Raw genomic sequence first — 27,194 nt, forward strand, 5'->3', positions numbered from 1 at the left:
TTTTCAAAACCCTAGACATTTCTTTGGGACTACTACATTCCTGGCAGGCCAGAACTAAATTGAGCAGTCTACTCCAAATTTAAAAGGTGGAATTCTCCAAATTGCATTTCTCACAGTCTGTCTCCTACTTGTCCCTATTTTTTCATTCTTGGCAGAGTCCTCATACTTTCTCAGCCCTTTGCTGCCATCCATTGCTTCCTCTCTAAAATGCTGAAGTCTGTAAGCCAGGCACCTGGGGGATGTCTCCCACCTGCTCTCACATTTGTTCCCATTTGAGAAATCCACTCAGCAGGAACTGGTAGTGACTTTGGTAGTGCGTTTGAAGCCTCTCCTGCCCATATCCCAGTGAGGACCAAAACGTCCTTGGCCAAATGCTCCTCTCAAAGGTCACCTTCCATCAGCCGTTGGACACCAGGCCTTGAGTTAGAATCACCTCCCCAGTGGCAGCAGCCCTCACCTCTCTACTACCTCTTCTCTGGTAGCTTGGATCATAATTCCATTTCTTCAGGTGTTTCTTGTCTGTTTCTCTCCGTCGATTCCCTCTCCGCTTTATAGAAGTTCATATGGGACATAAAGTTACAACCCATTTCTTAGATTTCTCTGTTTCCATCTCTGTCACATGCAGAACTGGATCAGCATGTTTTGTTTTATTCCCTTTTAATTTTCTTCCCTAAGGTTTTTGTTTTTAACTCCAAAATCTAAAACCCAAACTAGTATTTTCTATTGGGCCTAATCTCTTTGAGATTCTCCTTCCAAAACCCAAATAACAAATAGTTTTCCGTATGCTTAGAAAATCTAAAGCCTTCTTTCCTTATAGAGCAGAGATCTAGAAACTATGGCCCATGGGCCAGTGCAGCCCACACTGCCTGTCTTTATAAATAAAGCTTTATTGGAACAGCCACACCCATTCATTTATGTATTGCCTATGGCTGCCCTTGCACTACAACAGCAGGTTTGAGTGGTTATGACAGAGTCAGTACGGCTCACAAAATCTAAAATTTTTACTGTTTGGTCTGCTACAGAAAAAGTTTGTTGACTTCTGCTTTAGATAAGTGGTTATCCACCCTGGCTGCATATTAGATTTACTTGGGGAGCTTGTAAAACATATCCGTGCTCAGACCCCCATCCTAGAATAATTAAATCAGAATCTCAGGAAGGGGCCATATTTCCAGGTGATGGTAATGTGCAGTCTGGCTTGAAAAAAACCCTGCTAATAGATTTCCCTTCCTTCTTTATTGATTACTTGACAAACTCTGCCAATTAGCACCCCAAATTTAAGATTATTATCAAGGCTTAGAAACAATTCAGTTCCTTGACCTCAGCTAAGAGATCCATGCTGTACCCCAACTTTAAAGTCACCAACCTATGCACTGAAGCTCACTAGTGATTGCCAAGGAAATAATTTATTCAGAGGTGAATAGTTCAGTCTTCTTTTCCTTTTAGTCATCTATAGAGCTTTCTGGGTCATCATTACACTCTTTTCCTTGTATTTTGGGCTCTTTTGGCTATTCCTTATTGTTTTCCTGTGTCATCTATCAGGGTTGTTCAGTATATATTTTTTTAATCAGGGTATGCCTTCTTTTACTCTTCAGTTCATTTTTAATCTATCTCCAATCTTGTCTCAGGGGAGTTTGGACCTGGAGCATTGTCCTTATTATTCTCACACGAGAGATGATATTCTTGGAAGATCAATGGCCTATAAGCATTGCATGTCTTAGAGCTTGTCTTAGTTTCCTAGAAGTGCCATAAACTCATCTTAAAAAACAGAGATTTACTACCTCACAGTTCTGGAGGCTAGAAGTATGAAATCAAGGTTTGGCAGGTCCATACTTCCTCTGAAAGTTGTAGGGGAAAATCCTTTCTTGCCTCTTCCTAGCTTCTAGTGGTTTACCTGCAGCCCATGGCTTTCCATGACTTTCCATGGCATTCCATGGCTTATAGCTGCATAAATCCAGTCTCTACCTCTGTATTCCCATGGCATTTTCCCCAGCATCTGTCCCTGTGTACAAATGTCCCTCTTCTTAGAAGAACACCGGTTATGTTGGATCAAAATTCACCCTAATCCAGTTTGGCCTTGTCTTAACAAATCACGTCTTCAATGATTCTATTTCCAGATAAGATCATATTCATGGGACCAGAGGGTGAGACTTGAACATACTCATTTGGGGGATAAAATTCAACCCATAACACAGCTCTATCAGAAAACAGAAAACTAAACTCCATGCTTGGTTGTACCACTAAGCTCAGAGGCCAGATGATATTCAGCAACATTCATCATGGTACATTCAGAAGCCTTGACACATGCGGGCCCCATTCATACAGTGCCACAAATCATACTCCCAAAGATGGAGCTTGCCTGATGCTTGTCAACGTTTTGACCATCTTCATTTCTTTCCCATTTATTTTTCACCTGGGAAAAGGGTTAACTCTTTGGGAGCCTGACAGTTCAATATAGCAAATTTATAAGCAAAGCTGGCAAGCTTGATTTCATTTTACAGGTCCACAAACATCAGCGCACAATTACAAAACCCCCAAATCTTTGAAAAGTAGAAGTTTTCTTTCCATTTTAGTGTTAGAGTTTTAATTTTTTTTCTCCTTTTCCTCCCTTTTTTTTGGTAATTCATTTAGTAGCTGTTCTGGTTTGCTAAAGCTACTATTATGCAAAATACCAAAAAATGAATTGGCTTTTGTAAAAGAGGAGTTATCAGATTACAGATTTACGGTTCTCAGGCTGTAAAAGTGTCCAAACTAAGTCATCAACATGGGAATACTGTCACTGAAGAGAAGCCAGTGGTGTCTGGAAAAACTCTTGTCAGCTGGGAAGGCACATCTTTGCTCCCATGTCCTGGTTTCAAAAAGGCTTTTTCCAAAATGTCTTTGGGCTTGTCTCTCTTAGCTTCTCTCTCTCAGCTCCTGTGCATCTAAGCATCTGGGGGTCCTCTCTTGGCTTCTCTGGGGCAAACTCTGGGCTTCATCTGTTAGCTTAGCATCACCAGACATCTTGCTGTCTGCGTGTCCCAACATCTCCAAGCGTCTGATCTGTATTGGCTCATAGCTTCTCATGGGGGGAAACTCTGGATTACGTATCTTAGCTTCTCTCCAAAATGTCTCTCTCAGATTTTCTGAGCTCCTTGTTTACATGGGCTCTCCAATGATCCAATTAAGGTCTACCTGGAATGGATGGGGTCACATCTCCATGGAAATAATTTAATCAAAGGTCTCGCCTACAGTTGAGTGAGTCACATCTCCATGGAAGCATTCAATCAAAAGTTTCCACTTAGCAAGATTGTATTTAAAGTTCATGGCTCTTCTGGGGTCCATAACAGTTTCAAACCAGCACAGTAGCAAAGCCCTGACTTGATCTGAAATGACTTGAGGCTATGCATTGTCTTTACTTATCCTACTTAGTAAGATCATTCAAACATTTTGCTATCATGTTTGATTACAGGGTGCTTTTCCAGACCCCTTGGAGTTGTACGTAATAAACAGCATATATATCATTTTATGGTTCTAAAATCCAAGACATCATAAATTAGCTCCAAGAGTTTTGGGTAAGTCGGTAGCATTACCAGAGATCTGATTTTCTTTCATGCATAGAAGATCAAAGTTGGTGACCATGCCCTTACTAGTTTTGGGGGTCCTGTTTACGTTTATAAACTCCTACTATCTATTAATTTGGTCAGTGTTGCTGTGGCAGCAGCTTGGAATAGAGCTAACTTGAGACTTTTGTCTTTTGGGAAAATGCATTAAATTCACTTGTGGATAGACTCTTATTTTTAAGAAGCTGAAAAGCTGTCACCTTACCCTAGGAAACACAGTCAAGGTGTTTATCTTAGTGATTTTCAAACCTTTCTTTCTAAAGGACTCAGCAGAGAATTTGCCATCATGGCTGCACTTAAAAATAGTCAAATAGTCCCTTTCACCATGATATCAGTAAGGATGACTGCAGGTCATCCTGTTATCCATTGGGGCTAAAAATCATGATGCTCTTGGGAGGTAGAAAGCTGGTAAGGTGTACCTCTTGATAGCTAGACATGGACATTTGTTAACCACCATCCACACACCAGTTGAAATAAAGCCAAGCACATTTGGGTGACAGCCACTCCTCCACCTCTGTTGATCTTTGCCCCTTCATCTGGGAAAGCAGGATCCTTTACATTACTCCAGAATGTAGACATGGGTTGCAACTCAAAAATCATACTATGCTGGTCTATTTCCTGCCTCCCTCTTTAAGTCAGTAGTAGGTTTCCCAAGCCTTTGAAGTGTTCTTTCATGGAATGTCCCACTCCTTGGTGAGTCCCATGGACTTGTCCAAGTGAGAGATGGTGGTTCTATATGTGGGCTGCCTGCCATGCTTATAGCCATCAACATTTTTCATAGCATCCAAGGCATGGCCGGCGACACACATTCCAGAAAAGCATTCCATTTAGTTTTTTTTTCTTTTTTTTAAATTCAATTTCATTGGGATTGTTCACATATCATACAATCATCCAAAGTGCACAATGAATTGCCACACAGCTATGCATCCATTATCACAATTAATTTTTTTTCAGTTTTTAGAACATTTTCATTACTCCAGAAAAGAAATAAAAACAAAAAAGCTCAAATCCTCCCATACCCTTAACCACCACCCCCCCCCACATTATTGACTCATAGTATTGGTATAGTACATTTGTTACTGTTGATGAAAGAATGTTAAAATATACTACTAACTGTAATATATAGTTTGAAATAGATATGGTATATTTTCCTTATATACCCCTCTATTATTAACTTCTAGTTATAGTGTCATACATTTGTTCTGGTTCATGAAGAAGATTTCTAATATTTGTACAGTTGAATTAGTTAGGGTTCTCCTTGGAAACAGAATCAATGAGAGATGTCTCTTATTATCAAATTGTAAAAGTGACTCACGCAACTGCGGGAGCGCACGAGTCCAAATTCTGCAGAGCCGTCAACAAGCTGTCAACTCCGAGGAAGATGTCCGACGAACTCCTCGGGAAACGAACCGACAACTTTGACGAACTCCTCAGGAAACGAACTGGCAACTTCGACGAGCTCCCCAGGAAAAGCTTCACTGAGCAGCTGAAGAAGAAGTGAAGGTTCTCTAACCGTCCGGCTTATAAGCCTCCAACTGATCACCCGAACCAAATCCAGCCAATTGCATTCTCTCACTGTGGAAGCACGCCCCTTGATGAGTCATCAGTCAGCTGCAGTCAATTGACTGATGATCCGACAAACCAGCCGGTTGGTTTATTAACCAGCCTCAAATAGCCTCACAGCAATTGTCAGGCCAGTGCCCGCTTGACCAGACAGCTAGGCCACCTAGCCAAGTTGACACATGAACCCAACCATCACAACAGTTAATCACTGACATTGTCCACAACAAGATTCATTGTTTTATACATTCCCATATTTTAACCTCCAACTTTCTTTCTGGTGACATATGTGACTCTGAGCTTCCCTTTTCTACCACATTCACACAGCATTCAGCATTGTTAGTTATTCTCACCTCTGTCCATTTCCAGGCACTTAAGTTCAACCTAGTTAAGCATTCTGCTCATAATAAGCAACTGCTCCCCATTCTTTAGCCTCATTCTATATCCTGGTATCCTATATTTCATGTCTATGAGTTTACATATCATAATTAGTTCCTATCAGTGAGACCATACAATATTTGTTTTTTTGTATCTGACATATTTCACTCAATATTGTGCCTTCAAGATTTCTCCATCAGCTCATTTTTATTTTTTAAGACTGTTTTGGTCACACACCATACATTCCTTTCTAAGTAAACAATTGATGATTCCCTGTATAATCATGTATTTATACATTCACCACCATCACCACTATCTATATAAGGACATCTCCATTTCTTCCACAAAGAAGGAGGAAGAGTAAAAGAAGGTAGACAAAAGAAACAGAAAAAGAAAGAAGAAAAGACAGCTAAAAAGCAACAAAAGAAAAGATAGAATTAAACTAAAGTACAATAAAAGAGTCAACAACTTCACCAATGCCAAGACTCCCATACCCCTCCCTTATAGCCCCCTCTTACAGGCATTTAGCTTTGGTATATTGCCTTTGTTACATTAAAGGAAGCATAATGCAATGTTTCTGTTAACTATAGTCTCTAGTTTGCATTGATTGTATTTTTTTCCCCAACACCACCCCATTTTTAACACCTTGCAAGGTTGACATTCATTTGTTCTCCCTCATGTAAAAACATATTTGTACATTTTATCACAATTTTGGGTACCCTAGGTTTCACTGAGTTATACAGTCCCAGTCTTTATCTTTCCTCTTTCCTTCTGGTGTCCCACATGCTACTAACCTTCCTCTTTCAACCATACTGACAGCCAACTTTGTTCAGTGTACTTACATTTTTGTGCCACCATCACCCAAAATTGTGATCCAAACCTATCACTCCTGTCTTTTCCTTTCTGTCTGTAGTGCTCCCTTTACTATCTCCTGTAGAGCAGATATCTTGTTCACAATCTCTTTCATTGTCTGTCAGAGAATATTTTAAACTCTCCCTCAAATTTGAAGGACAGTTTTGCTGGATTTTTGGTTGGTGGTTTTTCTCTTTCACTATGTTAAATATATCATACCACTTCTTTCTTGCCTCCATGGTTTCTACTGAGAAATCCACACATAGTCTTATCAAGCTTCATTTGTATGTGATGGTTCGCTTTTCTCTTGCTGCTTTCAGGACTCTCTCTTTGTCCCTGATGTTTGATAATCTGATTATTAAGTGTCTTGGCGTAGGTGTTGTCAGATCTATTCTGTTTGGGGTACATTGCGCTTCTTAGATCCACAATTTTATGTCTTTCATAAGAGATGGGAAATTTTCATTGATTATTTCCTCTATTATTGCTTCTGCCGCTTTTCCCTTCTCCTCTCCTTCTGGGACACCCATGACATGTACATTCATGTGCTTCCTGTTGTCATTCAATTCCCTGAGACATTGTTCATATTTTTCCATTCTTTTCCCTATCTGTTCTTTTGTGTGTAGGATTTCGGGTGTCTTGTTCTCCAGTTCCTGAATATTTTCTTCTGCCTCTTGAAATCTGCTGTTGTATGTCTCTGTTGTGTTTTTCATCTCTTGTGTTGTGCCTTTCATTTCCATAGATTCTGCCAGTTGTTTTTTCAAGCTTTTGATTTCTACCTTATGTTTGCCCAGTGTTTTCTCTATATCCTTCATCTCTTTTGCCATATCTTCCCCAAACTCATTGACTAGGTTTTTGAATTGATTTATCATATTTATTTGAAAATCTTTAACTGATTGTTTCATTAAAGTGAAACAATATCTCAGCTGTATCTCAATTGAGGTGTAAGTTTGTTCCTTTGCCTGGGCCATGTCTTCATTTTTCTGCATGTAATTTTTAGTTTTCTGTTGTCTATGCATCTGGTTTCCTTGGTTACCCCAATCAGATTTTCCCAGACCAAAACAGGTTCAGGTCTCAGAATGGGGCTATATTCAGTGTCAAGTTTCCCTTAGGGTGTGTCTTAGAAGATTGACAGACTTTCCTGTGGGGCCTCTATCTGCTGTGCTTTTCCTAACCTGCCCAGCGGGTGGCACCTGTTAGCCTGTCACTCCTGACTGGTGTGAAGAGATGTGATCCCTTTAGTTCTCAGCTTGGGTTGTTTCTGTTTTGACTGTTTTCCCCCAGGCCCTGGGGTCTGAGTTCTGAAGGGAGCACTGGCACTGGAGCTGGGCCCTACCTCCTTCCTCTTAGGGAAGATACACTCTCTAAGGAGTTATCTTCTGCATTTGAATTATTCCTTTGTCTCTCTGACTCTGTTAACTCCACCCCTGTCTTGGTCAGAGTGCTGCAAACTGAAAATGGCTGAGGCTTTCTCCGCTGAGCACTCAGCTTGAGAGAGAGAAAAAGGTAAAGAAAGCCCCCTTTCAGAGCCAGTCCATGGACACACAGTTTTGCTCCTTGGTTAGAGAGAGAACTGGGTCTTATGGGCTCCCTTTCCCAAGGCAAAGACATTTTCTGTCTTTCTAAGGTCTGTCATCTCCAAAAGCCTCTATACTTCTTCCTTTTTAAATTAAACCTTTTTTTTCCCTTCAGCTCCACTTCCTCTCCACTGGAAGCAATCTTAGGGTACTTTGCTGCTTATTAGGGGTTTGTCTATGCTTGTAGCTTGTTTTCAGCAGTCCACATTTGTTAATTAAAACCCCAGTTGGAGCTAGGCTGAGCTATATTTGCTTGCTCTGGAAATGCTGCTTTTTCCTACAGCGAGGTCTTGCAGCTCAGCCTGCCATGGGGGGAAGGGGCTCCCGGCACGGTTCCACAGTTTTTACCTACAGTTTTTATGCTATGATCTCAGCCATTCCACCCAATCCAGGTTGATGTATGATGTGTGGACAGTCATGGTTGTCCCCCAGCAGTTGTTCCAGATTATTTACTAGATGTTCCTGGTTGTTTTTTTAGCTGCTCGAGGGGACTAACTAAATTCCACACCTCTCTATGCCACCATTTTGCACCTCCCCCTATTTAGTTTTAATATCCTTTACAGAGTAATGCTATTGTTGGTTTTGCAACACTTGCAAAAATATTCTGGCATTCAATTTTGAGTTCCTCAAAGCAAATAGGCTCTACTGGAAGCACAAGTCCTAGGGTTTTGTGCTCATTGATACAACCACAAGGTTGTCAGGGTCCTTGAAAGAGAGCCCAAGGATGAGAGAAAGGAATGGAACCCTGACTGGGCAGCTCACACTATCCACTATCATATACCAATTCACTATCCCCGTCTTCACTCTTCATATTTTTTCCCCTTCAAACATCCAAATATATACCTCCAGCCCTGACCTTTTTCCATTGAGTTCTAGAATATCTTATTGCTTCCTCAGTGTTTCTACTTGGATATCACATGGCAATCTAAACCTTACATCACTCTCCGCTTGAAGCCCTCTTTTCAGTGGCTTTGAACAGCACTGAGAATAAATCCCAAAGTCCTTATTGTGACCCACAAGGCCATTGGCTGCCTCTCTGCCTCTTTCACTCTCAACTGAAGATTTCTTATTTTATTGAGAAAAAATCTGAAGAGAACTTTGTCTTCCCACCATCAAACTATCACCCCCTATATGTCTTCCTTCCTTCCTTCCTTTACAGTGAGTGATCTCTCCCTCTGTCTGTCTAAGGCAGACCCTGCATTTGTGATCTATGTCCTCACAACTCTTTACAGATTTGCTCCTGCAATTGTCATCTCTCTCTTTCCTACATCATCACCTTCTATTTCTCTACTGGATCATTCTTTTAGCACGTGCCCTCTCTAAACTACACATCCATCTCCATCTTCTCTCCATCTAGTCATTCAAAGAGTTGACTATACTTTCCCTCCTTCATCCACTTCAGTGTGCTCCATCCCCACCATTTGATAGAAATTACTTCTGTCAAGCTTACCTGTGCCCTTTATTGCCCAAATCCAAAAGACAATTCTCAGTTCTCATCTTATACAACCTCGCTACATCATTAACCACCTCTTCCCTCTTCAAACATTTTTTTTTTTTCTCACTTGGCTTCCAGGACATCATCATTCATGTTTTGCCATCTCTCTCATTAGTCATTCCTTCTTGATTTCCTTTGCTGGACCCTCCTTTATTTCCTGATGTTTAATTGTTGGCCAGCTCCAAGGTTCAGTCCTTGGCTCTCTTTTCTTGGGCACACCATTGGTGATTTCATCCAGTGGACCACACCCAAATATATATCTCCAGGCCTGACCTTTTTCTCTTGAGTTCTAGAATATCTTGTTGCTTCCTCAGTGTTTTCACTTGGATATCACATGGCCATCTCAACCTTAATAGGATCAAAATACAACTCTTGATTTTTCTTTCCAAACCTGCTCCTCTCCCAGTCCTCCCTATTTTATTAGTGTACCACTTTGCATCTAAGGCCACAGGTTAGAGACATCCTTGACTCTTTTTATTTCCTGCATCTCATATTTGGTTGGTCCTTTAGCCTCTGTCTTTTTAGGATCTTACCATTTTTTCAACACTTCCTCAGTTACCACCCTAGTGCAAGTTATCACCTTTCTCACCTAGCCTATCAGCTGTGTTCTCACTGGTCTTTCAGCATCTACTCTTGCCTGCTATCTCCTCCCATGCCAATTCTCCATATGATAACCAGAGTAGTATTTAAAAATGTTAACCAAATTACATCACTCCCTGCTTGAAGCCCTCTTCAGGGGCTTTGAACAGCACTGAGAATAAATCCCCAAGTCCTTATAGTGACCCACAAGGCCATTGGCTGCCTGTTTGCCTCCTCTTGTTGTCCTGCCACCCTCATGGGCACCATTCCAGCCACACTGGCTTCTTCCTTTCCCAGGAACTCTGTGCTCACACCCATCTTTGTGACTTGAACTTGCATTTCCTCTGCCCGGAATGCTTTTTTCACAGATTGTAACATTGCTCACTCCCTTCTTTTTTCAGGTCTCTGCATGCCACTTCCTCAGAAAAGCCTTTTCAATCTAAAATGTCTTAAGTGGCAGTTCCCTCTCTGCCACTTTCCATCCCTTATCCTGCTCTATTTTCTTTATAGGTAATTTCACTGTCTGACATTGCAGTAAATGTTATATTGTTTGCTGTCTGTCTTGCCTACTAGAAAGTAGGTGCCACAAGTTCAGGGACCACAACCCCAGTGCTTACACCAACGTCAGGCACAGAATAGGTGCTTAGTAAAGAGTTGAATGAATGAATCTACTCAGGAACACAGGGAGAAAACATGCAAATATTAATGACAATTCATTGTCAATTACATTTCACAAATTACATTTGCTTGATCTTTTACAGTTTCCAGTGTGTTTTCATATACATAATTTCACTTACCCCTTACCAGTCGGATCACTGCTGTCATTTCCCCTATTTTACAGGTAAGGAAAGGGTTACAGAATGGATGTATCTGTTCCAAATCACATAGCTGGTTAGTGGTGGGGGTAGGATTGAGTCTAGATTTTCTGATTATCCATCTTACCTTATTTCAACTACAAAAGATAGTAAATGCTTCAGGAATCAAGGAGAAATTTGGTTTACCAAGGGATATATGGACTAGAGGAACTTCAGGGAAGACTTAAAGTGTTTGCATCTTTAAATTTGAACACAGGGTTAGATTTAAATAAGCAAAGAGCCAAGGTTTCCAGACATGTTAAATGGTGTACATAAATGCAAAAAGGCATGAATATATATGGTGAATTCACACAAGGATTAGACTTATATAGCAGGTTCCTTCATCAGCAGTTTAGGGAGTTAGGACTTGAGCTCTTGGCAGTAGGAAACATTTGAAAATATTTGACTCAAGACTGACCTTGCAAAGAGGATTCATGAAGATCCCCCAGCTTGGTCAGCTGTGCTAATAAGAGAGAGGGACAGTCAGAGGGAGAGCGGGCCAGAACGGGGGCCTGGGCTGGAAGGACTTGTGTGGAAAGAAAGAGAGGCAGTTGTTCTTTAGAGGCAGAAAAGGAGGTGGTAAGGTTAGGGAAGATACTCTACGCTCCCCCAATTTTGGAGTGAGATCTTGTTTTTCACAAACATTCTAGGATAGTGGAAAGATCTGGTGGAACAATGCTTAATATTTCAAAGTGAGCCCTTGAAAATCTATTTCTGTTTCTCAGTAATAGGATCTCCGAGGCTCCAGAATTATTTTCAAACTGGTTAACTGGCCTTTGGAAGCCCTGCTTCCCCAGATCTGTGGAACTGATGAGAAATTTTGCTATAATTGCTTTTGCACCTGGCATTTGATGGGATTTGTTTCAGGAATTGGTTAGTCATATATCTAAGAAGTATTTAGAGTTTATTCTCTTAGAGATAGGATTTAATGGCCAAATGGCTTGATTTGACCCTATCTGTCTCTTCCAACCTACTTAATTATTGATATTCCTGACTGCTGTGTTCCTTAGTTAATTTTTAAAATAAACAGGCAAACATGTGCTTTGTGTCTATGTCTTCAAGCAGACTGCAATCTATTTTTATGATTTATTAATTCCAGCCGTGTGCTTTTGTTCCTGAAGCTTCCTTTAGTTCTGCACACATTCCTCCTTTCTTCCTGCCAATCTGAGCTCATCCCTGCTTTTAGGAAGACTTCCCTTTTTAATCCTTCGCACTCACTTGCCTTGTTTCCCTTCTCTGATCAGGTATACAAGTGTGCTTGCAATTTTTCTTTCCTTAACTTGATTGTAAAGTGGGTGTCTTATTTGGTTGGCTTATTTTTTCTTTTATGGCTTAAAGTATTCTGCACAAGTAGGCAAGTCTGAGGGCACACTGTTGCCCATTAGTTCATCCCCCCCCCCAAGATAAATAAAAAAACAACAATTTTGTTTAGTTGTTATTGTCTTTTAAATGTTAGAGTTCCTGATTGTTAAATTTTAGTGACTTATTAAAAATTTTTAAAGCATCCTGTGGGCTAATGCAGTAAAGACCAAATGTGTGTATGCATGCGTGCATGTGTCTGTGTGTGCGTGTGTGTGTGTGTGTTGGGTGTGGTGGGTCTTTTTAGTTCCCCAGATCATGAATTAGTAGCCCTGTGGAAAGCCAGTGTTTCCTATTTCAAGTTCTACAGATCGCTGGTCCTACCCACCAGAGACTTCTCTCAAAAAGGGGTCTTAGTTAAACAGACTGGGAGAACTGTATTTTATCCCCCACTAGATGATCTCAGTTCATACGAGCATACTGTTGGATCTGAGAAGCTCCAAGTTTAAAAGCAAATTTTTTTAAATACAAAATTCCCCCAACTTATTTGACCATTGAGTCTTTTTCAACATCACATCTCTTAACAGGCTGTGGAACTAAGAATCTGTGGATCACGCTTTGGGAAATGCTACTGTAAGCATTTCCTCCTTCGAGTAGGCCAGAGAGTAAATGGGAAGGCCAATTCCCATGAAAAAATAATTCAGTTCTCCTAAAGACAGGATGTGAAGAGCAAATACTGTCTTTGCATTTTTAACTCTTCTCATTGCTATGCAGTGACAACTCAATGCATTTAGATGTGTGTGTGTATCTCTTAAGGACCTGCCGTCACTGGGAGTGGAAAGAGGAAGTGTGTACTATTGACTATGTTTTTTGAGATGTGGGATCTGTTTCTTTGTTTTTCCTCAGGTTTATCACTGTGTTCAGTGGCATATCCCGGTCCCATCACTGCCAACATGTTGCATAATGGATGAGGCAGAAGAGACTGAGGCAGCAGGTGTTCCAGCAATTAAAAAAAAAAATAGAGAACAGAGCCGTTGATTGTTTCAAACAGCATTAGTTCTCCCTTTCTCCCTTTTACAAACAACAGCACCCTGTGTCAATCAGCTTTTAAAATAGCAACTGGACTGCTTTGCTTGTTCTACTTATTACCTCCCTAGGAGAGAAGTCCACAATCTCATTTGAATAATATGCATCACTATGTTGGAAGAGGGGTATGGTTTTCCCACTGTCCTCTAAAAGTTTATTGCAATCTGGTTAACTGCCTATTAATTTATTTAGTGAAAATCACACCACTCTACACTAGAATGGATTGGGGACAATTACAAGCTTTGCTATAATTCTAGGCTCTCCTATAAAGGAGGAGTAAGAAATATGTTGTTTATTTAAAACTGGAAAATGTACAAGCTTCCCAGAAAATGAGCATATTCCAAAGCTAGGAACATTTGCTGCAGGAGGACAAAAGGAAACTGCATTTATACTTGATTTTAAACGCTTGGGGAAAGTCCTATTCTTTGCATTATTGTCACTGCTCTAATTTTCAGGAATCTAGTGGAGACCTTTTGCTTTCTATCTGCAGAAAGCAAATGTGTATCTATTCTTCTGCTTTCTAGCTATAGCCCAGAAATTGGAAACCATTATCTTAAAGGATGATAGGTTTACATCATAGTATTTGTGCCTTTCTAGAAGATGTTTTCTTTTTATGAATAACAAGATATGCAGGTTCAAAAGCATTTATATGTTTATGTTTTTATAGGCTGTGTCCAATTATTATTTAATAAAATTCACCAATATCAGGGAAATTTAGAGACTGTAACACAGTTGGGACACTGCATTTAGATGAACTGTTAACCCCAATATACATACATATATATATATATATATATATATATATATATATATATATATATAAATAAAATACAGTTAGGGGGTTCACAGCAGCTCCTATGGCTCAGGAGAGAAGATCGTGAGCCTCTTTTACCCCACCCTGCAGTGACATCAGGTGGATAGCCTGAAATCGGCCATGGTGGGAATATTACACCACGAAGACTGGCAAATACTGCATATCAGGTACCCCTCCCCCACCCTCCACCTCGTAAGAACTGGTTGTTAAGCATTTACAAGAACACCATTGGTCCCAGGCGATCTCTCAGGATGACTTGATTATATTCAAAATCAGAATCAAGGACTTCCTAGAACATAGCAAGTGTTATAATAGTAACACAGTTACCTCTTAAATATTTTTTTTTTTCTGTGTAACTATCCCAAGTCTTTTGGTTAATGATATTTAAGATGATGTGCAGTCAAGAAGTCCTGTTGTTTGTTTGTTACTTTGATCAAACATGGTGCTCACCTATTACGTTGATAAAGAAGAGCCTTATTGTTTTGTCTTTATTTACACTGGTGTAGTCCAGTGTTACACTGTTTTCTTACAGCTGTTTGCAACACCCTGGAGACAGGACTCCTTCCTTGTTGATGGGGGCTTTGTTTGAGGAGGCAAAGGTGAGGAGAGCTGAACACAGAGCCTGAGAATGTTCCCTCCTGTCAAAGCCAAGATGGCTGCTGCTTCAGCAGTTGGAACTTGTCACCATATTGTTGTGTCAGTGAGACCCAGTAATAAATGGCATTGTAGTGGGCTGGGATTACCACCTGCTGTCTTCATTACAAACCAGCCAACAGAACAGATTTCCTGCCATAATAATTATTTGTAAGTTTAAAGAACCAGAGGAAGATAAGTAGGGAAATATTTTGTTGCAGAAATGCCTAACGGTCTTCAATGAGACATCTTGTCTTCCTTCCTTCCCTTCCCATTTCACCCCCATTAATGGATATTTATTTTTCAATCCATTGGGAATCAAGTTGTACCTAGGATTATTTCAAGATGGATTCTTTGTGTGTGATATTTTTTATAAAAAACGGATACAAATCCAGTGATTACACAAAGGTGGTTATTATTTCACCTCCATGGTCTTGAGTAGGTTGGTAATATATACACAGACCTTTTGCCGCTTTTTAGGATTTGGGGATTTATTTCTTGTTCTGAATTAGGAGGAAAAGACACATTGAAGAGAGAGGTTGGCTTAGGTAGTGGAAAGTCAGGTCTTTATTTACAACCTAACTGATAATTTGGAAACTCACCAAGGACACATAGCTGTGTGGACAATACAGGATACTGTTAGTGGGGTGGGTCAGGAGTCAGAGTTTCAGGTTAGAATCCTGCCTCTGCTGCCTGCTAGCTGGGTGAAATCAGGAAAATTACTGAATACTCTGTGCTTCAGTTTCCTTATCAGGCAAACAGAGCCCTATGTGTAAATTTGGAGAAAACATCTTTTGAGGGTGGCCCAAGGGCTTGCGTAGAGACAGCACTGTACTTGAATTAGGAGAATGGGACACTTCCTTCAGGCAAACAACCCACTTCTGCAGGCCCGATTTGGCAAAGGGAGCTCGGGCTTGGGGTTAGGTCCCGCTGGTTTCCTCGCTGGGCACCGTTGCCCAGGACCCAACCTGCATATCCAAACATGGGGTTGAGGAGTAAATGGTCCCGTAAGGTTCAATAAAAGATACTGTTATCACCATAATTTCAGATGGAGAGGTGTTTGTTTCCTAGGGCTACTGTTATAAAGTGCCACAGACTGGATAGCTTCATACAACAGAAATTTATTGTCCCACATTTCTGGATGCTAGTCCAAATTTTGTAGGGGAGAATCCTTCCTTGCCTCTTTGTAGCTTCTGGCAGTTACAAAGAAGCAATCCTTGGGCCCCGATTGCTGCCTAGTCCTCACATGGCATTCTCCCTTGAGTCTGTCTGTCCAATTCTCCCCTTCTTACAAGGACACCGGTCATATTGGATTAGGGCCCGCCCTAGTCTGGTTTGGCCTCATCTTAACTAATAACTTCTTCAAAGACCCTATTTCCAAACAAGGTCATGTTCTCAGGACCAGGGATCAGGACATGAACATGACTTTTTTTTTTTAATGTGGTAATATATGTGTTACCACATATGTATTTGCATTTTAACCATTTTAAGACTACAGTCAGTGGCATAAATTACATTTACAATGTTGTGCTATCATCACCACCATCCATTACCAAATATTCCATTGCCCAAAACAGACACTCGGTACCTATTAAATGGTAACTCCTCATTCCCCTTTCCTCCAGCCCTAGGTAACCTCAACTCTCCTTTCTGTTTCTATGAATTTGCTTATTCTAGAAATTTCATACAAGTGGAATCATGCCATATTTGCCCTTTTCCATCTGCATTATTTCACTAAGCATAATGTTTTCAAAGTTCATCAATGTTGTAGCATATTTAAGAATTTCATTCTTTTTTTACATTGTATGTATGTACCTTGTATATACCACATTTTGTTTTTCCATTCATCTGTTCAGTGGATACTTGGGTTGCTTCCACTTTTTAGCTATTATGAATAATGCTGCTGTGAATATTGATGTACAAGTATTTGTTGAGTCCCTGCTTTCAACTCTTTTGGGTCTATACCTAGAAATGGAATTGCCAGGTCTTAAGGCAATTCCATGTTTAACTTTGTGAGGAATCACCAAACTGCTTTCCAGAGTCTGCACCATTTCACTTTCCTACCAGCAATACCTGAGAGTTCCAAATTCTCCATATCCTTGCCGACACTTATTTTTCATTGAACATGGAGAATAATCTAGGATGAAAGAGGCCTGTAGATTTGTGAAGGGTAATCTTACACTTATAGAAATAAAGCAATTTGCTGGAAATCCTTCATTATTAGCAGAGTGATGGTAGTATCCAGTTGTCTTGACTTTTGGTCTCACACCACCTCTGACTTGGTGTCTCTAGGAAACTGTGTGATTGATCAAAACAGCCGTTGAGAGAAGATGGGGGTGGGAAGCACCATGGCCATTCCCGGACCCAGGCACCCACCAGAGGCATCTGTTTTCGCTTCCTTGGCTGCTCAAGCAAATACCAGGAAATGAATTGGGTTAAATAGTGGGAATTTATTTGCTCACAGTTTTGAGGATAGGAATAAAGTCCAAATGAAGGTGTCATCATGGTGATGCTTTCTCCCCAAAGACTGTGGCATTCTGGGGCTGGCTGCTGGAGATCCTTGGTCCTTAGCTTGTCACATGGGAAGGCACATGGAACTGTCTCCTGGTCTCTCCCTTCTCTTCCAGGTTCCATTGATTTCAGCTTCTGGCTGCTCTTATTGTGGCTTTTTCTCACTTTGAATTTCATTCCACTTAAAAAGATCTCCAGTAATAGAATTAAGACCCATCCTGATTGAGGTGGACTATACCCTAACTGAAGTATCCTCATCAAATGGTCCTACTTTCAATGGGTTCACACCCACAGGAATTTATTCAGTTTAAGAACATGTATTTTTGCGGTGCATATAGTTCCATACCATCACACCATTCAGATGACAAACTCTCTAAAGACTATAGGTTTTTTATTTTCTGAAGCCAAATAGTACATTGGCTCCTTTGTGCAACATTCAAATGTTTGTTTAAAAATATACTGTGCAGAAGGCATGTATTAATCACAACTACCATTTTAGTAGTGGACCTGAAGAATATTATTAAATGGAGGTATAGTCCTGTTATATGTGAACTAAAAATATTTAAATGTGGTATTTTCCCACTACAAAGTCTTTTTCTGAGTAAAACCAAATGGAAAATTCATTTAGTCACTGATGAGATAGGAAAAAGATGAGATTGAGCTGATATGGATGGTAGCCTATATATTCCTACCTCCCCCTTTTAAAACCTTTTAAAAAATTCTAAAATATAATTTAATTACAGAAAATTACATAAAACCAATATATGACAGTGAATTATTTCAGGCAAACACTCTTGTAATTACTACCCAAGTCAAGAAGAAGAATTTTGCTACCCTGAAGCCCTTCCTGTGCTCCCTTCCAATTATAGTTCCTTCCCTTCTTCCTAAATGCTACTCTCCTCGTTTTTATGTTGATTACTTCCGTGCTTGTCTCATAGTGTGTCATCCAAGCCACATGTCCTTTTTAAAGGATGGGCTGTTAAAAATTTGATCATTCTCTCTTTATAATGAACATTTAACCATGTTTAATTTTGTTTTGGTAATCTAATAACTTGTTTGAGTGAATTCTAGTAGTTTTCTAATTTGAGTTTGATGCCTTTTTAAATGCTGAATTCTAAAATAATGGTAATGTACACAGTTTTGTGGTTATTTTGGATTCTTAGCTAAAGATTATTCATTTATTAGAATATCAAATTGTGAAATTAATCACTGTTTCAGACAGATCTACAACTATTGTAGGACTGTGGGTACTTGGCAGAGCCCCTACTTCTAGTTCTTTGCCTCAAATCAGGAAGACAAGGGGCTCAGCCCCTCCTTCCTTCCCATACTCAGTGCTAAATGTCATGTCAATTTGATGGCTGGTGAGCAGGTGAAAGAGTGGATTGAACATAAATGAAGTGACTAATAGAAGGTTGGTAAATAATGGTCATCAGTGAAAACAAATATGAAAAAATACTCTGGAAATAAATGAGGAGGCAATGGACGATTTGTTGACCTGAGTATTTTCAGACCTAGCCCCCAAACAACATTTTATTATGAATATTTTGAAATGTTCAAAAAGATAAAGAAACCCATATACCCCCACCTAGTTTCAACAATTAACATTTTCTGTTTTCTTCAAATGCATATGCAAATATACTCATATACTCACTCACTCACAAATACCCCTAATATTTAAAAAAAAAACTATTTCAGTATAAATTACAGACATCAGACCTCTTTCCCTCTAAATACTTTAGCAAGCATCTCCAAAAAATGACATTTTCCTCTGTAACTACCATGCCATTATCACTTTTAATAAAAGAAAACAGTGATGCCTTAATATTATTAAATGAGCAGTATATATTCAGATTTCCCTAATTGTTCCCTATATGTCACTTGTAATATTTCTTTTAAACTAGGATATAATTAAGGAAGGTGCATTGCAACTGGTTTTATCTCTCTTAACGCTCTTATTTTAAAGTAGCAATAACCCTCATTTTTTCCATGACATTGACTTTCTGAAGGCCAGTGTTCTTATAAAATATATCATATTCAGAATTTGCATGATTCTTTCCTCATGGTCTCATTTAACCCAGACAACTTGTTTAGGGATTATCGCATGAGCTTCCCCGTGTGATTTTGCACCCAATTCTCCTGAGGGCACATCCATCTTTGAAGGAACAGATTTGCCTCAACTATGCTCTCTCTGCCCTGACCAGTATTTTTGAACAAAAATTGCAATCACATGATTTAGACATTCCCGTTGTCGATTTTTTCCTTCAAGACCTTTTCCTTAGATATGGAGCTTGGGGGGAAAAAGTAATAGAACTACCATTTTTTGTACACTCAAGAACTAAGAATTAAGTGTCCTCCTAGATGGCTTCCACCCATGATTTCTCGCCTTTTAACCACTGTGTAAAGCAGATTCCTTTAATAGTTTTTTCAAAGATGAGGAAGCAGGCCCAGGAAAATGAAGCCATTGTCCACTGTCACACAGCTACTGAGTTCCAGACCCCAAACTTGAACCCAGATCTTCCTGGTTTCATTCTTCACTGTGCTGAGGACTAGATGACAGTTACAAAGACTGGTTTGCCAAAATTACTCTGGAAGTAAACTATTTAAGGAGCCACATGATTCCAAGGTAAAAATAGCACTGTGGCTGAAGCATATATTTGCTCCTTGAAATGGAGACAACACACTTAGCCCCGAAGCATTCTCTAGCCCATTTTCTTTCTGGACTCTTCTTTCTCTTTTCTCTCAAATCAGTCAATAAAGCTCTATGCTATGTTAAAGCTCAGTTTGAGTGTTGTCTGTCTTTGCAGCTTCTGTTCTGTCTCCTTTTAAGGCAAGGACAGATTTCAGATGTACAAACAGCTCCTGCTAAATCCAGGCATTTCCCTGGATTGACCCATTTTCTGTGTCTAGATCATACAATGGCTAGATCAGAGGATTTAATATTCCCAGGGTATGTTTGAGCATCGGCTGTCTCCTTAATTAGATTTTTTTTTTTTTTTTTTTTTTTGTAGTCTGTCAATCTGTGGCTGTAAACAGTACCTTCTGGTTTTCTGATAACATGATGAAAATATAAATGGATTCTGCAGATTGCATTTTATTATCCTCAACATTAAGCACTCAGCCCTGGTGCTGGAGAGGATTGTGGTCTGATAATGTTGATTAAATAACCTCAGGCCTGAACTTCTGTGCTGTTCTGTTGCCAACCCAAATGCAATAGGTATATGTAGCTATTGTTATTAAACAGAGTATAGTAATTTAAGTGCCTCAAGGAGAGTTGGACTTGAGAAGACAGTGTGGTGGGGCAGTGAGACCCTGGCCTATGTACAAGGAAGCCTGGTTCTTGGCTCACCCTTGCCACTAATTAGCTGTATGACCCTGGACAAGTCACTTAATTTATATGATATTATTTTTCTCCTTACAATGAAAGGGTTGTGTATATAACCTGGGCTTTATTCTGGTGTTATGGGAAGGGACAAGGGATGGATCTTTAGAGAGGCCCCAGCTGCTGGGTGGGAGATGGGTTGTGGAAGGGCAAAACTAGAAGCAGAGAGCCCAGGGAGGGGGGCTACTATGATTTTCTTGGTTCTTTTAAGATGATGGAGGCTTGGACCAGAGTGCTGGTGTAGAGGAAGAGAGAAAAGACAGACCTAAAATATATTTTGGAGGTAGGAGCATTGGTCTTCTTGATGGTTTGAACATGTTTCTGTGTTTTGCGGGAAGGAGCATGGTAGTGCCTTTCATTGATCTGGAGATGAACAGGTTGGATCCAGGGGGCAGACATCACAGCTTTTGTTTTGATAGTGGTAAGGGTGAATTATTTATTAGGTATCCATGTGGAGATGTTGAGTAAGAAATTGGATATTCAATTCTGGACCTCAGGGCAGAAGGGTAACTGCCACGTGTAAAAAATGTATGAGTTTTCACCATGTGTCAGATATTTAAAGCCATGAGATTTGACTACCCAGGGAAGGGGGTGCGGGCATAGAGAGAGAAGAAAAGAAAAGTGGAGAAAGGAGATAACAGCCCATATTTTACAGTTAGGAAGTGAACGAGATAGAGTAGCTAAGGCAATGGAGAAAGGAATGTTTATTTAATGAGGTAGAAGGAAAACTGGGAGTGTCTTGCAGTGGGGAAGCCCAGGAGAGGCGTTTGTTCCAAAAGTGAGGGAGTGGTTGACCATTGTGCTGCTGAGACTTGGATAAGATCAGCTGAGGAAAGTGTTTTTTGGATCAGGCAGCGTGGTGATATTAGAATGGAAAAGGAGAACCTGTAAAGCATGATATCATTTAAGATCAGGGAGGACAAAATGGAGAAAGAGAAACCAAGAATAAGATCTATGGCAATATTATTATTGTTGCTAATAATAGTAATGAAATTTATTGAGCCCTTATATTAGGGTAAAGGTTTTACATACATTAATTCATTTACTCTTTGTGTAAACCTTTGGAGTAGATTCTGTTATCATTTCTTAAATAGGGAAGCTGAGGGCTGGTACAGGTTTATTAACTTATCCAAGGTGGTTTCGCTTATAAGTGGTGGAGCTGTGACTCAAACCCAGGTCTAACTCTTAACCCTTTAAGATTTTTCAGTGGATTAAATGAGGACAACTTGCAGGCAGCTAAGCTATGATGATAGGGTAATGGGTACAGGATATTCATATCGGGAGTTAAGGTTTTTGAAAGAAGGAGGAAAATAGGATGATTGTTGAAGGGGCTGGATTGAACTAGTGTTTTGAGGAAAAGAGAGAATTCATTATGTTACCAGCGGAGAGGCACAGGTGGAAGACATTGTGGACAGAGAGGTAAGGTTGAGACAAAGGCAGCTTAGGGATGTGAAGAGATAGAACCGTGATAAATGAGCTTTATTTATGAAAGAGGAAGTACATTTCTTCCTTTCCAGCTGGCTGAAAAGGGTGAAATATAGACGTAAGGGTATTTTGAGGGATGTGCATGTGGCTGGGTGTCATCCTGAAGAAAATCTGACCAGATGGTCTAGATCTCACTGCGATTCCAACAGTGGGGCCATTGGCTCTACATGGGAGTGGGAGAATCTATGAGGAACTAATTGGGAGTGACAAGCAAAATGTCATTCTGGAACAGTCACTTTGGGAGGGGGGAATTAGTGGTCTGTGGGGAGAAGGATTGTCAAAGATCTCTCTCCCCCATCTGGAAGGTGTCCCTTTTTATTCCAGGAATAAATTGCTTGGTTGGTAGTAATACTGGCTTGGATAAGTGTGATTTAGCAGTGCTTACAAAAAAAACCTTCCATAGAATTCTGATTTGATTTTTCTAGCAATCCCACAAAGGATGCAGAATAGATTTATTTCTCAGAAAATATAAAAAATAAGAGCAATTCTGTTTTGCTTTATTTTATAATTTAGGTATAAAAATATGCAGAAATGCTCTTCTTGTTAAATGCGTCAAATATAATCAGAAAAGAAGTGAATCTAATGAGCCGTGAATAATCTTCAGTGAATTAAAGAGTGTGATTTTTATTTCCAGTGTCTAGGAAGAAATCACACCCTTCTGAAAAGTGTACCTGTTTTAATACAGTTTAGAGAAAATAGCCATGTCTTTCAAAAGTTGTCAAATTCTGTTAAATGATGTTTTTTTCCAGTTGTTTGAATACAGGGGCCATTATTTTGTCAGATGATAGAATCTCCTCTTAATATCATTTTGATAGTGCTTGCCAACATTTATTTTAAATCTTTTTCAGACCTGTACTTTCTTAGTAGACTAGTTTGTCCACCAGATTTCTTTAAAGAACCAACTGAAGCTCAATTGAAATTCTTTTGAAGTACAATTTGTGTAAATGGTGAGGTTCAGACTGGAAGAGTGATTCTTGGCAGCCTTTTGACTGTTTATGGCAATTATGTAGCAATCACAGTAACAAAGTAATTAGCAGCATGTAGCATTGTGCTATGCAATGTGTAATATTATAAACACATTGTAAAAATGTTGCCATAAAGTTGTGGTTTTGTTTATTAGACTGATTTTTTTAGGCCTCCACATTTCAGTTATTTGGATCATTTAGAGCAGTGCCATGACATGGACAAACTCAGAAAAGTAATTACCTTTTAGTTCTATGGGAAGGAAACTGGATACAATTGAGCTTCCTCAACAATTGCTTGCAATAAAAGAGTGCGAATGACACACTATGATGTCCTCTTGGTTCTGCTTTTGGTTTAATTGCTAAGGCAGGCCAAAGCTTTTCTTTTCCTTTAAAACCCCATCAAGGTTTTGGTAAATTATCCTTTCATTGGCTACTTTCATCTGACAAAGCATGTCCTTCCGAACCCTCCTTCCATCAAATATTTTGGTTAGTAGTTGGTGAATTAATCCTAAATCTGATGTTGGGTTTTTCTGACAGGCCTACAGAGCATGGTTAGTCACATAATCACCACCATTATTAGTACATCTAATGGAGCCTCTTGAATGGGGAGATATGTGCAAGTTCATTATACCCATCATTGAGATAATGGTGTCCAATGGTTTCTGTCCATGAACTCTTATCAGCTTTGTTTGATTGTTTTTGCTTTCTTTTGAGAACCATTAGAGAACTGTAAGAATTTTGGCTTCCACTACAAGTGAAATGGGTTGCTACTGGGGTGTTTTGAGTGGAGTGATGGCATCATTTAACTTTGCAGGATTACTCCAGCTGCCATGCTGAGAATAGATGGAAGGAGGCAAGAGTGGCAGGGGGAGGCCAGTTAGGAGACTATTGAAATATCTAGGTGAAAGATGACAGTTGCTTGGCTTAAGGTAGTGGAGTTGAGGCTGTGAGAGTGGTTGAATTCTAGTTAAGGCTTGAAAGCAGGATTAACCAGATTTGTCAATGGGCCAGATGAGGTGTGAGAGAAAAATAGGGATCAAGCATGACTCTAAGTTTTGGGGGCTGAAAAACTAAAGGGATGGAGTTGCAAGGATGAATTTGATCACATTGTGGGGTGAATGGAGCAGGGTAGAATGCTGTTGACATTTCATGCTGTTGGCTCCTGAACACTTCTGAACCTAGGCTCTCTCCCCAACCACCCCATGGCCCAGACCCCCACATCAGCTTCTTTTTAAGAGCTTCTCCTAAGCTTCCCATCTTGTCTTTAGACTGATCGTGAGCTGATGCTTGCCCAGAGCCTCTGGAAATTTGCCGAGTCTTCAGTCAGTTGGGATCTAGTTGACAGTTCTGGAAAGAGATTAGAAGGTCACTTTTCATTTCTCCTGCAAAGGGATGGTTGGTATTGGCAGCTGACTCTTGGCAGCTATTTTATTGTTTATAGCAGTGGCTTATGCTATAGTGGAGGTAACAGTAATTAGCAGCCTTTACGGTTAGAAGAGACAACATGTGACATTGTAAACACATCATAAAGATGTTACCAAGAGGGATTGTTGGGACAGGTGACCCAAAATCCTGTTTCCAATGGAAGGTCCTCCCGTTATGATTATGAACTCCTAGTTTAGTTTTAGTTTCCTAGGTCAGGGCTTTATAAAAATCAGTGCCCTATGAATAACATGGGGGTCTTTGTAAACTACAGCTCTGATTTAGTAAGTCTTGGAGGCAAAGGGGAGGACTGACAGTCTGTATTTCTAAATTAATTCCAGATGAAGATGCTGCTGCTTCTTGTCCAAGGACCCAACTTTTTTTTTAAATGCAATTTAATTGAGATATATTCACATAACATACAATTCTTCAAAGTGTACAATCAGTTGTTCACAGCATCATCATATAGTTTTGCATTCATCACCACAATCAATCTTTGAACATTTTCATTACTCCAAAGATAAAATAAAAATTAAGATAAAAAAGAACATCCAAAACATTCCATTTCCATCCTCCGCCATTGTTGATTTACTTTTTTTAAATTAAATTCAGTTTTAATGAGATATATTCACATACCATACAATCATCTATGGTGTACAATCAACTGTTCTCAGTACCATCACAGTTATACCTTCATCACCCCAATCTATTTTTGACCACTTTCCTTACTCCAGAAAGAATCAGAATAAGAATAAGAAATAAAACTGAAAAAGAACACCTAAACCATCCCCCCCATCCCATCCTATTTTTTCATTCAGTGTTTGTCCCCATTCTTCTACTCATCTGTCCATACACTGGATAAAGGGAGCGTGATCCACAAGGTTTTCACAATCACACTGTCACCCCTTGTAAGCTACACCGTTATACAATCGTCTTCAAGAGTCAAGGCTACTGGGTTGGAGTTTGATAATTTCAGGTATTTACTTCTAGCTATTCCAGTCCATTAAAAGCTAAAAAGTGTTATCAATATGGTGTGTAAGAATGCCCACCAGAGTGACCTCTAGACTCCATTTGAAATCCCCCAGCCACCGAAGCCTTATTTCGTTTCATTTCACATCCCCCTTTTGGTCAAGAAGATGGTCCCAATCCCACAATGCCAGGTCCACATTCATCCCCGGGAGTCATATCCCGCATTACCATGGAAATTTACACCCCTGGGAGTCAGATCCCACATAGGGGGAGGGCGGTGAGTTCACCCACCGAGGTGGCTTACCTAGAGAGAGAGGGCCACATCTGAGCAACAAAGAGGCACTCAGGGGGAGACTCCTGGGTCCAATTACAAGCATTTCCTTGTTAGGCTGTGCTTTAAGAGTCAATTCTGACTTTACACATTGTAGTCATCAAGGACCAAACTTCTGAGTGGTGAGGGCCTAGAGGAAATTTTAGGGTATACCAGTGGCTGATCCCCCTAACCAAGATATGTGTGCCTCTATCCTAGATGACCTGGGCTTTGAGGAATGGATGGCATTTGAGTCAGTGGAAAGGCCATGCTGGACCTAACAACCACAGGAGAAAGGGAAGCAGGCAGAGGGGGAACAGAGGTGAAATGAGCACCTTCCTCCAGATACGTGATGCCTATTCCCATTCTAGGAAACTGAATTTTGTCAGACTACATCTGGGAGGGCTTTGATTGAAAGGCTGACTTGGGACTATTACATCAACTTCTGCTTGACATCCTTCAGTGGCTATGCATTATGTGCCAGATAATTTCAAATGATAACATGAACATTTTAGGTGGTACATGAACCACCAGTATTTTCTTTTCGTCTTAATAGTTATGTTACCTTCTACTTATAGCACAAGTTTATATGTCTGCTTTCCTCATCAGTCTGTAGAGAGCAGTGGCCACGTCTCATCTGTGTTTCTAGCTTTAGACCTTGCTCATCATCATCGCTCAATGTGGAGAGGGGCCTGGGTAAACTTAGCTAGAAATTCTGTATTAAATGTAGCTAGACAGTTTTGGGTTCTAACTAGGATATAATAATGCTTTTTTTTTTAAAACTGAGAAATGGTTTGCTTTATTAGAGTCCTCCTTTTTTATTAAAGAGTTGTAGGTTTACAGAAAAATCGTGCAGAAAATAGATTTCCGTATCTCGCCTGTCACACACATAGTGTTCCCTCTTATTAAGACTTTGCATTAGCTTTGGGGTAGCTTTGTTACAGCTGATGAAATAATATTTTTATAATTATACTATTAACCATAGTCCATAGTTTACATTAGGGTACACTGTGTTGCACAGTCCTATGGTTTAAAAAAAAATTTTTTTTCTAGTAACATTTAGACAGCCTAAAATTTCCCCCTTCTAATTTACATTCAAATATGTAATTCATTGGTGTTAATTACATTCACAATGTTGTGCTGCCATCACCACCATCTATTACCTAAAGTTTTCCATCATCCCAAATAGAAACTCTCTACCAATTAAGCACTAACTCCTCATTCCCTACCCTCACCCTGACCCCAGTAACCTGTATTCTAGTTTCTGACCCTACAAATTTGCTTATTCTAATTATTTCATATCAGTGAGATCATGCAATATTTGTCTTTTTGTGTCTGGCTTATTTCACTCAACATGATGTCAAGATTCATCCATGTATCAGAACTTCATTCCTTTTTGTGGCTGAGTAATTTTCTGTTGTTGTGTATAC

At 39.8% G+C, this 27,194-nt stretch overlaps 1 protein-coding gene across 18 annotated transcripts in view; it reads left to right on the top strand.

The window, feature by feature from the left end:
• The window catches only part of LIMCH1 (LIM and calponin homology domains 1), a 354,085-nt gene that overhangs the window by 115,204 nt on the left and 211,687 nt on the right, over positions 1-27,194 (top strand). The gene's annotated exons all lie outside the window — the stretch shown is intronic.

Source organism: Choloepus didactylus, chromosome 3, assembly GCF_015220235.1.
Source record: "Choloepus didactylus isolate mChoDid1 chromosome 3, mChoDid1.pri, whole genome shotgun sequence".
In the NCBI taxonomy this organism is placed as follows: Eukaryota; Metazoa; Chordata; class Mammalia; order Pilosa; family Megalonychidae; genus Choloepus; species Choloepus didactylus.